Consider the following 14,863-nt stretch of genomic DNA (forward strand, 5'->3'; position numbering starts at 1 on the left):
CCAAGAAATGTTTTCATATTATGACTCCATCTTAGAAAACCTGCAATGCTCAATGCTCCCTACCACCAACTACTGCAGATCTAAGTGTCCACTTAGCTTTCAAGAACTACAATGTATTACTTCCTTCTGACAATCTTCACCCACCTACCTTTTTTATACTCTCTTCTTTGCCCCAAAACATACATAAATATTCATTCCATTTCAGCAAACTCACCTCTCATATGATTTGCTCTTTTATTTTTTCACTCTGTGCCTTTTTACATGTAAATCTTTAAGTTAATTTACAATTGTCTTCAGTACCTGACTTTACTTCACGGTTTGGGTATTAGAGTCAGAACTTAGATTCAAGTACCATTTCTGCTGTTTTTCTGGGAGAGTTTGAATAAATTACTTAACTTTTCTGTCCCTCAGTTCTCTCTCTGGTAACGAGGTGGTAATAATGGTACAGCAGATTCTCAAATAATGTCATTTTGTTCAACACCAGTTCGTTCAGTGTAGTTTGGTTATAACGTTGATGAGATGCCCTACAAATTTAACTCTTATTTATATCAATTAGCCTGCAGTTAAATTTGTTTTGTTATATGTCATTTTGCATATAGCCACAGAACCTATCAACAATGTTAAGTGAAGACTTACTGTATCTTACAGTGTTACTGCAAGATTAAGTAATTTATCTATTTAAAAGACTTGTACAATGCCCAAAACAGCCTAAACAATCAACAGTTGTCACATATTAGTAATAATGCCCCTATCTCAATCTATTTTTGGCCTTTCTTGGCATTTTTTAGCCCTCACTTATGTAGCCATGTATATTCTCTCTTATGCTCAATGGAATAATAAAGTGGGGAGAAACAGTACATAAATATGATAATAAAGAAAATGAATACAATTCCATTTCATGCCTTCACTGCCACTCCTCCCAGCATCTGTCACCATGAATATTACAATAATATCAACACTAGTCTCTCTACTTCTACCTTTATCCTTCTTTAACAGTCTTTCTCCATCCTCCCCTCCCCAGGGTTTATTGTTTAGTTCAGTGGTTCTCAACCTGTGGGTCGCGACCCCGGCGGGGCCGCCTAAAGCCATCGGAAAATACATAATGCATATCAGGTATTTACATTCCGAATCATAACTGTAGCAAAATTACAGTTATGAAGTAGCTACCAAAATTATTTTTTGGTTTGGGGTCACTGCAACATGAGGAACTGTATTGCGGGGTCATGGCATTAGAAAGGTTGAGAACCACTGGTTTAGTCAGTCAGTCAAATTCTGTCACTAATCCAACCATTACCCTCCTCAGAAAGAGTAACATGCAAGGTTTTCCCCAAGTACCTACATGATCTGGCCTCCTCTTATCTCTGACCTCCTATTACTATCATATTTTCTCATTAATTCTGTTCCAATCTCTTCAATCTTCTGTTCCTTGAAGATCCAAGTATGCTCCCAGCTTAGGTCATTTGTACTTAACACTTCCTCTGCTTGAAACTCTCTCCCCTTTAGTTAACTGTACAGTATAACTCATTTCCTCATTTTTTTAGGTCTTTACTCAAATGTCATGCTTGAACCAACATGTTTCATGTTGGCTTGAACCACCTAGAAACATCGTCCGGCAAATAGTAGATGCTCCATAAATATGTATGAAGCAAATGAATAAAAAAAAAGAACAAGCAGGTTGATTTTAAAAAGTATGGTCTGAGTGTAAAATTATATGAAGATATTTGATTCTAAGGTAGAACATTGTTCCAATTTGGTATGCTGCTTAAAATGTTTTAAGTTACTGCTTTGGCCAGATAGCTAGGTTAGTTAGAGCATCCTCCTGAAGCACAGAGATTGCCTGTTTGATCCCCGGTCAGGGCACATACAGGAACAGATTGATGTTCCTGTCTCTCTTTCTCACCCCTCCTTTCTCGCTAAAATCAATAAACATTTAAAAATATACTTTTAATTATGTGAACTTACATATACTTATGGGGATATTTTTTCATAAATGTGGGTTTTAGTTGTCAGTATTTATTCCATAAACATTTACTAAGTACTTGCCATATGCTAAACATTATGCTAAATTACAGTGGTAGAGGAATTAAACATTATATTCCACCTAGAGGAGATCATAGATTATTTTATTTTTAGCACTTTTATGTCCCAGATAGACTGAAATAGTGTCTTTGTACTTGTTTGTGTCACAGTTAGTACAGTGCTTTTCCAGTGGTAGAATTCTATAAATGTTATAGTCAGGCTAGTTGCCTTATTTTCTTTGAACCTGTTTGCCACCCAAATAACATTAACCTTTTCTGAAACACACCTTTCTACCCTACCTCAAGCACATATAATATGCAAAGATATATCAAACAATTCAATTTTAAAGGTAAAGAGTGTTTGCCATAGTGCAGTGAAATATTAGATATTAGATGTGAAAGGTCCACCAGTGTTTTAGCTATACTCATTAGTTCTCTTTATCTTATAGCCTATTAAACAATGCACAAATCAATCTAAATCTTAATTCCAATTTCTTCCTTTTTAATCTTTGTAAATTTGTTGTTAATAAATGTTTACATTTCTTTAATGTGGAATTTTCAGATTTTCAATTCTGCCATCAGTAGAAAATCCATTACATGTGTTTCTATCAATCAATAAGCATTGACCAAAATGTATTATATGTAGAGAGCAGACTGATGGTTGCCTGAGGGGAGGGTAGTTGGGAGACTGGGTGTAAAGGGTGGAAGAAGTAAGAAGTACAAAATGATAGTTACAATACAGTCACAGGGATCTAAATACAGCACAGGGAATATAATAAATAATATTGTAATAACTATGTATGGTGCCAGGTGGGTACTGAAAATACCTGGGGGATACACTTCATAAAATATATGATTATCTAACCACTATGCTACACACCTGGAACTAATACAAAATAATATTGAATGTCAACTGTAATTGCAAAAAAAAAATACAGTTTAAAATATGGTAAAAAAAATTAAAAATGTATCATAATGGACATGCAGACTCTCTGGTTTTATATTCAGATAAATATTCAGATCCTGCCTTCCTCAACCCTTTATTATCTCAAGCCCCTCTTACAACTTGTCTATTATGTTTTCACCTACTTTTCCTTCTTCTCCTAAAAAGGGAATTTTTCTTTCAGGAGAGTCTTCTTGTGCCTCTTCTATAAATCCTGTGTGTTTCTTTCCCTGATTACTCCTATAATTCATTTCCCCTGTTCCTCCTAGCTCCTTTGTTTTACCAATCTGAGTCTGAATTAAAGGCTCAGCACTCTGAAAGAATGAATGTAAGTTCACTTTGATGCACTTTATTGACCTGAGTAAGAGGAAAATATATACCTGGGATTTCCAGTCCAAAAAGTAAGACAAATGACTCAGTTTTGGCAACAGTAAAGGATTCACACATTCTCCACCCACTTAGGTGTAATCAATTTCTACCTATAAAGGACATGTACTGTCTTGATGATAAAGAACATTGAATGACTGTACCTAAACTCATGTTGGATTACATCAGATTGACTATATACACACATGCACTTAAAAAAACAACACTAGCTCTCAATGTAACTCTAATACTCTAATCATCTTCCAAGTTATTTCTCAACATGATTAGTCAACACTACAGCATTAAAATGATAGTGAGATGATAATAAATTGACTTAATTTAAAATTAAGTAACTTAGCCATTTGTCAAGTGAATGGGAAATAAGGCACCTGAAATCTGTATAATTATGTTATCCAGAGCACCCCAACAATTTCAATTTTTCAAAAAAGCCTCAATTTTATTCCTCTGTGAATACCTCCATCTCCACTAGTCAGAAGGGATTTCTAACCCTCCCCAGTCCTACTGCTCATTATCTATACTGCTCATTTGTTATTATCTATTAATGTTTTTATAATTAGGTCTTTCTTTTTATTTTTAATAGTATAGCAACTTACAAAAAATAAAGATTTAATACTTGCTGAAAATGTTAAGTGTCATGAGTCTGATATCAGAGACAACTTTATGGAAAGTTAGACTAATAGGGTAGCTGTTTAAGTTATCGTTAGAGCGCTTTCAAAGTTCTGTAATCTCAATCATCCTTAAAACTTTGAGCAAGTCCCTGTCCTCTATTTAAATAAATCTATTTTATTTACACAAGAAGATATTTTAAAATGAATTATGGAATTAATGGGAGAGAGGACAAAGGAATAAGATAAAGAAAAACATGAGAATAAAGTAGGGCTCATAAGGATTTAAATTCCAACTTCACTCCTTAGCTGAGTGGCTTTGGATAGGTTAATCAATCTTTTAAAACCGTCATTTCTGTATCGTCAAAACAGACACAATAACAGACCCCACCTAAGGTTTTTGTAAGAAATAAATCAGGTTAACATTTTTAAAAGTGTTTGCTATTGAGTAAGTAGTATTTTAACCTAGATATCCTAATAAAGATAATCAATAGACTATCACAACAGGAATAAAAATTAAGAATTTAAGAATAAGGCCATGGCCGGCTAGCTCAGCAGTAGAGTGTCGGCCCAATGTGTGGAAGTCCCGGGTTTGATTCCCAGCCAGGGCACACAGGAGAAGCGCCCATCTGCTTCTCCACCCTTCCCTTCTCCTTTCTCTCTATCTCTCTCTTCCCCTCCTGCAGTCAAGGCTCCATTGGAGCGAAGTTGGCCCAGGCACTGCGGATGGCTCCATGGCCTCTGCCTCAGGCACTAGAATGGCTCCAGTTGCAATGGAGCAACGCCCCAGATGGGCAGAGCATTGCCCCCTGATGGGCATGCTGGGTGGATCCTGGTCGGGTGTATGCGGGAGTCTTTCTGCCTCCCTACTTCTCACTTCAGAAAAATACAAAAAAAAATTTTTTTTTAAATAAAAGTATAATGACTAGTACTAAAGGGAAAGAAAAAGCAGGTAAATAACTGAAACACAGGTCCAAAATGGTGTCACTTGTGCTAAAAGCCCACGATACCTGATACCTGATCTAATTGCAATTTCAACTTCTTCCAGAAACATAATCAACCATAATCTCAATCTGGTCAAGCATCAGTAATCTGTCACATAGCCCCTCTCTATCCCTCATAGAAAGAAGAAGCAATCTGTTTAATAAAAAGCCTTTGCTTTCTATTCCCCCAAAGAAAAGATGTTCAATCCCCAAAATAATTCTTTCTCCCCACCTCCCTACCCCAATCACTGACTTGCCCCACCTTTCTTCCTATAAAATCCTTCCATTTTGAACAGTTCTTCAGAGGGCCTTTCTAGATGCTAGATATGATACTGCTTGATTCATTAATAACTTAATAAAGTCAATTCAGTTTTCAAATTTACTCAGTTGAATTTTGTTTTCTAATACTAGAAAGGGCTAATTATGAGCAGTGAAAAGAAATGATACAAAAATGATTATAAATAATTGTTTTAGATTTTAGAACATCTCATTAGCAAAACAAAGATATCACTCAAGAATTTCCAGTTTTTTTATGGTGTACTGCTAGTGCCTAATACAAAGCAGAGCATAGATAGTAGCTACTCAATTTCTGTCTGTTCAATGGACATAGAGAAATTCCCATTAATAGCATTATTTGACATTTTAAAGCATAACCACACAGAGATGGACTTAGCTGGAGCAATTATGTCTTTCTTGATTCTTTTTTTCTTAACATTTTTATTGAGCACTAAGTGGCAGGCACTGTGCTAGATGCTGACAACATGAGGATGAATGGGCACAGAGTCCCTCAAGTTGTGTGTGTGTTTTCAGGAATGAAAATTAGTGTAATTTTTATATATGGGGTAATTTTTTTTTCTTTTTTACAAACAAAACAACTTTTGTAGTTAAAATGAGCACTATTCTCTTTTCAAAGTAAATACCAAAGGGAGTTGTGAATCAATTTCAAGGAGGACTGCCAAGAAATAAAGTAGTTCAAATTTTTTTTGTGTTTGTCTTCAGAATATATAGAAATAAGTTTTCAATGTTCTCAATGGTATCAAATATTGCTTTTTAGTGATACATTTAAGTTTTAAAAACAAGAGACAAGCTAGCACTTCAGTAACAAACATGGGCTTTAGCATTAAACAGATTGAGTTTAAGTTCTGGTCATTTCACATTGAAGAATTTATTTATTCTCACTACAACTGAAATGCCTCATTTTAAAAATGAGACAGTAAATATGTAAGTTCTGAACCTTTACTTCTGTTGTTCTTGCTATTATTGTTATTAATAGACTAGTGAGTGACTTACTTGAGAGAAGTTTCAGTTAAAAATGAAATATGATTATAAAGTAATTAGCCCAATTTTCTTGTGTGCTTAGTAAATTTGTTCTGAAGATTATTCATTAAGGGAAATTCCTTTGAAGTTTAGTATTTATTTGGTTGGATCAATCCTAGAAAATATCTATTTACCATCTTCTTACTTTATAGCTGAGCCTTTCATCTTCAGACACCAGCTCTAAGGAATTCCTAACATAATAATATTACCCTAAATGGTTTTGAATTTACAGAATTCATAAAAGATGTCATTTCCTTTTTTGTTTTATAGTTGCTTTATGATTCATTGACTTTGAACTTTCATGATCTTAAATGAATTCTATCCTGGGAACAAGGTCAAATCAATTTAATGAGCCAATATTCAATGCTTTTTTTTTTAAAGTTTGTATTATTTCAAAAGGCAAATCTATTTAAAATATACTTCCATATATATAAAAAAATAACACTGTGCTGATAGACCAATGCCTAGTTGGTTAGATCTGCCTTCACAATTGTTACTTAAGTTGGGAATGTTTTATTTTAAATTTATTTTAGGAATTCACTCATTCACCCATTCACAATATTAATTGAGTACCTACTGTATGTTGTGTGCTATTCCAGGTGCTTGGCATACATCCATGAACAAGACAACAAAATTCCCTGCCCAGGAAGAACTTTTGTTTGGTGGTAGGGGTAGGCAGATTGACAAAATCACAAGAAATATGTGGTTTAGTATGGTGAAAAGTAGAAAGTGCTATGAGGGGAAACAGCAGAAGAAGGAGACTGGATGTTCCAGTCCAGGAAAAGATTACAATTTTAACTTGGAGGTCCTCATTTGTGCCAAAACAGAATAGAGCAGAGGAAAGTTTTGAATGGTGCCATTAAGATCTTGGTTATATATCTAATGGTTATAAAATTTTTTCTGTAGAATGGTTTTCAGTATAATAATTCTCATGCTTCAGTGTTTTTCTCGAGATTCATGGATGTTTAGGCTTGTAAAAGTAGTTAGAGGACATTTTGTAGTGTTTCTTCATTACACCAAGTCTCTGAAATGCTAAAGAAATTAGCTAAGACCCATAATCAGTTAGAAAGAGAGTCAAGTTAACAATATACATTTTCTCACAGTGAGTTTGCTCCTCTTTCTATGGGAATGGGAGTCTAATTCTGGGACTTCTGATTGGCTAGTGTGGGACCCTTGTTAGGGTGACAGGTATGATCATATTCTCTAGATCTTTTACTTCACCCTTTTGTAAAGTTTCTCTCATTTTGATTTTTTGTTGTTGTTGTTGTTAATCAGTCAGACTAGCCTGTTATAATTGTCATTCTTCAGGACCCAGGAGAAGGGCTATAGTTTCTACAGTGCATTCTATTTGCCCTAGTAGTATCTGCAGTACAATTACCTAGAATTCTGAAGCTGGCCAACTGAGGCCCAAGGTTTATTTTATTGTGTAATACTTTTAAAAGGGTGAAAGAAATATTGCTTCTTATAAGTTGCATATTTTAATTGATTGATTTTAGATACGGAGAGAGAAAAGGAAGCACTCATTTGTTGTTCCATTTAAGTTGTGCATTCGTTGGTCACTTTATTATTTTTAGAGAAAGGAGAGAGAGAGAGAAGGGATGGAGGAGGAGCAGAAAGCATCAGCTGGTCACAGTTGCTTCTTGTATGTGCCTTGACGCGGCAAGTCTAGGACTTTGACCAGCAACCTCAGTGTTCCTGGTCAAGGCTTTCTCCGCTGTGTCACCACAGGTCAGGCTCATTGGTCACTTCCTATATGTGCCCTGACCAAAATAGAACTGCAACATTGTTTTAGGGAGACGCTCCAACCAACTGAACTGACCAGCCAGGGCCACATGTTGCATTTTTTTTATGTGTGTGTGATTAATAATAAAATTATCTATTAAAATACCTTAAATGATATTAACACATAGAAAATGAAGGAATGATGCTAATCACACTAATGTAAAAAAAATTGCAAAAGTTTTATTGTGTGACCTTTTCATGAGACACTGATGAATGCCTTTTCCTATCGTTAGTTGTTTTCCCTTGAGTTAGTCCTTCATGGTGAAATATTCTGTGATTCTGACAAATATGTGCCTGTATTGCCTCTATTGTTTGACATAACATGCCATGACCTTGTGGTTGTGTTCCTTCTAATTGGTAAGTTATACTGCAATGTTCTTTTTAAGAAACTGCCATTTAGTTGGCAGTTAATATTCTTTTGTCATTTCTACCTTTGTTCCTTTTATATTACAGATTTTTATGCATTATAATTAAATAGTGCACATCTAAGCCAAGTATATTATTCGCATTACCATTTCATGGCAAAGGCTAAAGTTCTTAGTATTCTATAGTCAAGTTTTCTTCATTCTCCATCATCTTTGCTGTGATTAAAAACAGTAAATTCTGAAGATCATGCTGTAGAAATAGCCACTGGATGACTCAACACGTCTCTCATTGAGCACTAAACTTTTGGTTTTGTTCTCAAATTGGCTTCTCTTTCAGTCAGTGTGCACATCTCAGTACACAGAACCACCATTTGCTTCGTGTTCTGAGTCTGGGTGTGTGTGCAAGGAGTGGTCCTGGAACCCCTCTGCCTTTCTATGTCCAATCCAAATCTATCTTCTTCTCAACAGTGACAATAACTTTGTCTAAACCACTGTATCCTTCTTATTTGGGCTACAGTCAGAGCTTCCTAAATAATTTCTCCGCATCCATTCTTCACCCCTTCTAATTCACTCCTTTTCAGAACCCAGAGTAAGTCATAAAAATGCACATATGACCATGTCACACTGATTTACAATGGCTTAATGTGGCTCTCAGGTTCAATTCCAAAGGCCCTCCAGGGTCTAGCCTTTGCTCATCTCTATAGCCTTAAGCTACTTCTCTCCCTGCTTCTTTGTGATCCAGCCACACTGACCTCTGCCTGCTCCTTGGAGCTTTGCTGTGCACTGTCCCTGCTGCCCAGCCCCCGCTGGAGTCTTTCTCTACCCTCCCACACCCCTCCCAATTCCCCAGCATGCTTTTTCATACATACACACACACACACACACACACACACACACACACACACACACACACACACACCAGCACCTAGCTATCATGAATTTATATTTTGGACTTAATTCATATTTTGGAATTCATATTTTGGACTTAATTCACTTCCTCAGGGAAAAGTTCCCTATGCTTCCTGAATTAGTAGCTTTGTTAGTAGTAAAGGAAATGTTTAACTCACGTTCTTCAACTAATTCCCAAACCCCCTCATTTAGATTCCTCCAACCAGAGACTAGAATGAGAAATAGCTAACTTGTTTACCAATCCCCAACCCTCTTCATCCAGTCATCTGTTTTTTTCTGACCATTATTCAACCCCCTTGCCTAATTAATGATATCCCCATTTCTCCCTTCCACCTTGGCGTGGCCATTTAAACTAGCTAATCAAGAGAGAATAAAATTGTATGGTCAACACTTCAGCCAATGGAGGAAGACCCAGGAGCCTAGGGCCTGGATTAGGGACAAAAATAGAATTTCCCCCCTGCCCCTGTGCTCACTGGCTGGCTTTCACTAGCAGCAGCACACCTTTCTGCAGAAGTTATTAAAGTTGCCTTGCCGAGGTGTTTTGTCTCCACTCGTCTTGCTTAATTCCATCTCTAACAGTAAACAGTAGTTCACAAAGTACCTTGTACTTCTTCCTCTTATTATAAATCATAATTGCAATTTTTGTGCACTACAAAATGTGTCTTATTGAGATGTGAGCTCTATAAAGGCAGCCTACCTCAGCTTTGTTCTGTTTCCCAGCAAAAGAGGCATAGTAGGCACTCAATAAATATTTATTGAATGAAGGAGTGGCTAAATTAATATCACTGCTCATCCCCTTGATTTTTCCCTCATCACATCCTACTGTGCACTCCTCTTTTTCAATCCTTATTTTGCGTTTATACAACAATATCACAAGGTCTTATCTGGCAACACCACTAATTTCATTTGACATTCTCAGAAACAGTCCCATTTTTTGAGATTATAAAGAAAATAATGCGTGCATATTTTTAAATGCTTACAGCATGTCTGAAATTCTTTGGTCTCTGCAGATTTTATTTTCAGTTTTGTACATATGTCGCAAATTAAAGAATCAGGACATGGGTTTCACAAAGGAACCATTTTTGACTTATAGTTTTCTGCATATGAAAATGTTACAAAGGTATAAACTAATCACAGTTAGTTTTGACTAGCAACTCACTTCTACCCAAGAGAAAGCTGTTACATAATTTTGAAATGGTACAATCAAGATTTGTGACCACTATTGAAAGGAGTTTCCTGCTTTTGCTCGACAGGAAATATATTATTTAAAAAGAAATTTTAGCAGGCTGCAGGTGGTTTCCTCAGACCTAACAATCCCATGACAACAATATTTACAAATATTTATTGAGCAACTACATTGAGCACCCAAGATATAATGACAAATGATTTAGTCCTTGCCCTCAGTGAAGCTTTTGAGGTAAGAAAGTAAAAATAATGACTAATATTTATTGAGCTCTAAAGCAGATATTTTCTTAATCTTAACACAAGTAGAGCTATGAATACATTCATTTTAAAGAAGAGGAAACTAAGATTCAGTGAAGTAAAAATCTATTTAATACCTTACAGTTAGTGAGTGGCTGAACAGAATGTTGGATTCATGATCCCATACCGAAAGGTTAACTCTAGAACCCATATCTTTAACCACCTCTCTATGCTTCCTATAGTTCAGAGCAACATTATATGTTCAAGAAGTGGGGTTGAGATTTTTTCAGATAACAATTGTACTACTTAAGGGCATAAATATATTTTTTGAGAACCTGTATTGCCACATTTAATTACTTCCCTGAAATAAATCACATAAGTTAATACAAAATGCAGCTATCTTAAAGTTTGAAAATATAAATATTTGAAGTGCATTGTTTTGTTGTTGAAAAGAAACTTAAAAGTGTCTTCATCAACTCAAATTCATGAAGACTTCAAACCAACCTGAACCAGCAATTGTTACATATTTTCAACAGTTTGTTAAATTAAGTCTGTTAAAAACAACGAGCTGAAGCCCTGGCCAGTTGGCTCAGCGGTAGAGCATCAACCTGGTGTGTGGAAGTCCCAGGTTCGATTCCCGGGCACAACACACAGGAGAAGCGCCCATCTGCTTCTACACCCTTCCCCCTCTCCTTCCTCTCTGTCTGTCTCTTCCCTCCTGCAGCCAAGGCTCCATTGGAGTAAAGTTGGCCCAAGCACTGAGGATGGCTCCATGGCCTCCGCCTCGGGTGCTAGAATGGCTCTGGTTGCAGTGGAGCAGCACCAAAGATGGGCCGCCAAGCATCACCCCTTGGTGGGCATGTCAGGTGGATTCTGGTTGGGTGTGTGTGGGAGTCTGTCTGCCATTCCCCCCCCCCTTTGGAAAAATAAAACAAAAACAACAAAAACAAAAAATCGAGCTGAAATAGGTTTGAATGATATGATGAGCAGGCTTCAGAGCTAGTTTCTGGATTACATGGCATTCAAAGTAGCCTTGGGACATGGGAGGATTGGCAATTAAATTCAGAAAGGTACTGTCAGGGTCTTTATAGGTAGAGTGTATGGAGGAAGAATTTTTAGTAAATCCCTAGTAGTGATGGCATGAATCCTTAGTCTAGAGGCCTGGCTTATAAAATTTCATGTATTCCTTGATTTCTTGAATTTAAACTAAGGGAGTATCTTCTGATTATAGGATCTAGGATTGTGAAGGAACACCAGTATCCCACTTTAGTGGCTTCATGATGAAATTCTACAGTTTAGAAAGAAAGATAAGGGACAAAATCCTGGAGAGTTCAATCTTAGTAGATCCAGGTGTCAGTTTTCTCAGAGTATCCTTCCTCCTGTCCTTCATCCACAATGCGAGGTTCATGGTGGGGTTCATAAGAAAGGTATAAAGGAGTTGTTAACCAATGTGGCAGTGAGGACATCCTACTCTAAGAATCTCAGTCTTACAATTAAATTTTATTAAAATTTGCCTTATCTGTTCTGATAAGGCAGTCCAAGCCAGTATATAAATTTAGACATTTTAGAAGAAAAACCAATTTATTCTTTCTAAATAAGTCTTATACATCAAGAAGTTACAGAATTAATGCGATTAGTTCTTTTAAAGAAAGCAAAGAAAGTGTTTGAGAAATGGGATAATTGGGAGAACGTGAAAAGACATAAAATGGGAAAACAGGAATGTATGTATATTAATGCCTTTCCTTTTCTCACCTAAACATTCTGACATTCCTTCAGCCCATAATTTTAACTAATAAATTGATGGAAAACAATGATTTACAACTACAATATTCATATTTTCAAATATGATGTATAATAAGAAAGAAAACTTCAGCCAAGAGTAGACCTTTTTTCAAGGAAGATAACAATTACTGTTTCTTAAAAGAAAAGTTAATAAGTCTAGCCAGGTGGGGGCGCACTAGATGGAGCATTGGCCTGATATGTGGAGACTCCAAGTTCGAAGCTCCAAGGTAGCTGGCTTGAACACAGGCTCCTCCGGCTTGAGCATGGGGTTGTTGGCTTGAGCCTTGGATCATAAACATGACCCCATGGTGGCTGGCTTGAGCTCAAAGGTCACCAGTTTAAAGCCCATGGTCACTAGCTTGAGTCCAAAGTCACTGGCTTGAGTAAGGGGTCACTTGCTCTGCAGAAACACACACATACACCGTCAAGGCACATATGAGAAAGCAATCAATGAACAACTAAGCTGCCTCAACAAAAAATTGATGCTTCTCATCTCTCTCCCTTCCTGTCTGTCTGTCCCTATCTATCTCTCTCTGTTTCTGTCTCTTTTGCTATAAAAGAAGAAAGAAAGAAAAAGAAAACTTAATGATAATCTACCATACACTTAATAAAATGATACAACTGCCTTTCTGGCTGAATTTCTGCAATCAGTTTGTCAGTGAAAATCTTGTCTCCCATATACCTTACAGTTTATGGATGTGCTAAAGTAATGTTTTATTTTATTTTATTTTTTTAGTTTGCTGTTTCCTTTTTTAATAACTGAAACAAATTCATAAAACAAAATAAAAATTTATCCATTCTTAGACAAATGATTCGACTGATGCATACTTTTAAAAAAATAATAATTTATCAAACCATGAGTTTTCCTTCCCCACCTGTGGTTTAGTATACATGACTAAGCAAATAAAAATGTTTAAAATAAGTAACATCTTGGTGATTTATTTATTTGAAATCAGGTTTTTTGTTCTGAATAGTTTCAGTAAAGTGTGTTATGTTATCTGCTTTAACCTGGTCTATGTTAAATTGCTAAAATACAATGTTATTTCTGCTTAAGAGTACATCTTTCATGATACAAGTTAGCAAATAGCTTATATCAACACAAATGTCCAACAATGTAATTAAATCATTGCTATTTAAAATACTTTACACATTAATAATTTAACTGTTGACACTATTGAAAATTTGCATTTCAGTATGTTCTACAACTTGATATTATCACCTGAAATTTACAGGCAGGAGTTGAAGACACTTCAGCTGTTATAATACTCTTTATCCTCAAGTTTGATATGCCACCTCTTATTAAGCCATATGTAAATGCTAAATACTTAGATGCATGTGCTATATACTGTTTTCCTGCAGACATCTGAGTACACAGACGAAATCTGTTGCCCTGGAGTATATAGATGCCCTGATGATTTGTCCTTAGATTGTCGATTTGCTTCTTGAATACTGTAGTCCAGAAATCTTTACAAATGAACTTCATGATATCTAGAACATTGTGGTATCCTTTGTAAACCTTTCTATCAATTCTTGTCCCACTTGAAACCACGCAGTGTCCATTTTCCACCTCCCTCGGCTCCGTGGACTTGTACACTCCTGCCACCATCTCATTATGGAGAAGTGAAAACAACGCCTCGTCTGCCATTCCCTGCATATTCCTACAAGCTCTGGTTTTTGGCTCCTGTTTGGGCCGCGCTCATGGGTTCTGGCCAGTGCCTGAGCGATTTGCACTGCACCAAGTCTCCTATATCCTGCATCCTGTCTCTTGTTGCTAGGAGGCCGAGAAATTCCTAAAGCAATCTGTTTTAAATATTAACCTAAGAGATAATACTCAGTCACCATATAATAAGTCTTTGAAATGTGTTTATTTATAGAACATAATTTAGTTGTGTAAGATGCATACATGCTCCTTAGTTTCTATCCATAAAAGTCATATACTAAAATCTGAAGATTGGAAGATGTCCAATGTGATGACAAACTAGTAAGAAAGTACTAGCATTTTTAGTATAGTTTAAGCAATATGGTAGTGGCACGAAACTAGATTATCAGATCAAGGGAACAAAACAAGTAACTCAGAAATAAATTCTGTTATATATCAGAAAATAACATGTAAAAGAAACATCACAGGTAAATGGTGAAAAAGGGATTTTTCAATACTTTGTATTTAAGAACTGGCTATTTATGTGAAAATTAATTTATTTCGATTTTTTTTTACCTTATACCACCTACCAAGGTAATTCTGGTCATGTATATTAAAATAAACAGGAAAAAAAAAAAAGACCCACAGACAAATTAGAAGAGAATATTAGATATGTATTGAGCCACCAAAAAGACTTTCTAAATTTAGAAG

At 36.0% G+C, this 14,863-nt stretch overlaps 1 pseudogene; it reads right to left on the reverse strand.

The window, feature by feature from the left end:
* Positions 1–13,702: 13,702 nt before the first annotated feature.
* Positions 13,703–14,158, reverse strand: LOC136383891 (trafficking protein particle complex subunit 6B pseudogene; annotated as a pseudogene).
* Between the last annotated feature and the right edge of the window lie 705 nt (positions 14,159–14,863).

The sequence above is a fragment of the Saccopteryx leptura genome, chromosome 12, assembly GCF_036850995.1.
Source record: "Saccopteryx leptura isolate mSacLep1 chromosome 12, mSacLep1_pri_phased_curated, whole genome shotgun sequence".
Lineage (NCBI taxonomy): Eukaryota > Metazoa > Chordata > Mammalia > Chiroptera > Emballonuridae > Saccopteryx > Saccopteryx leptura.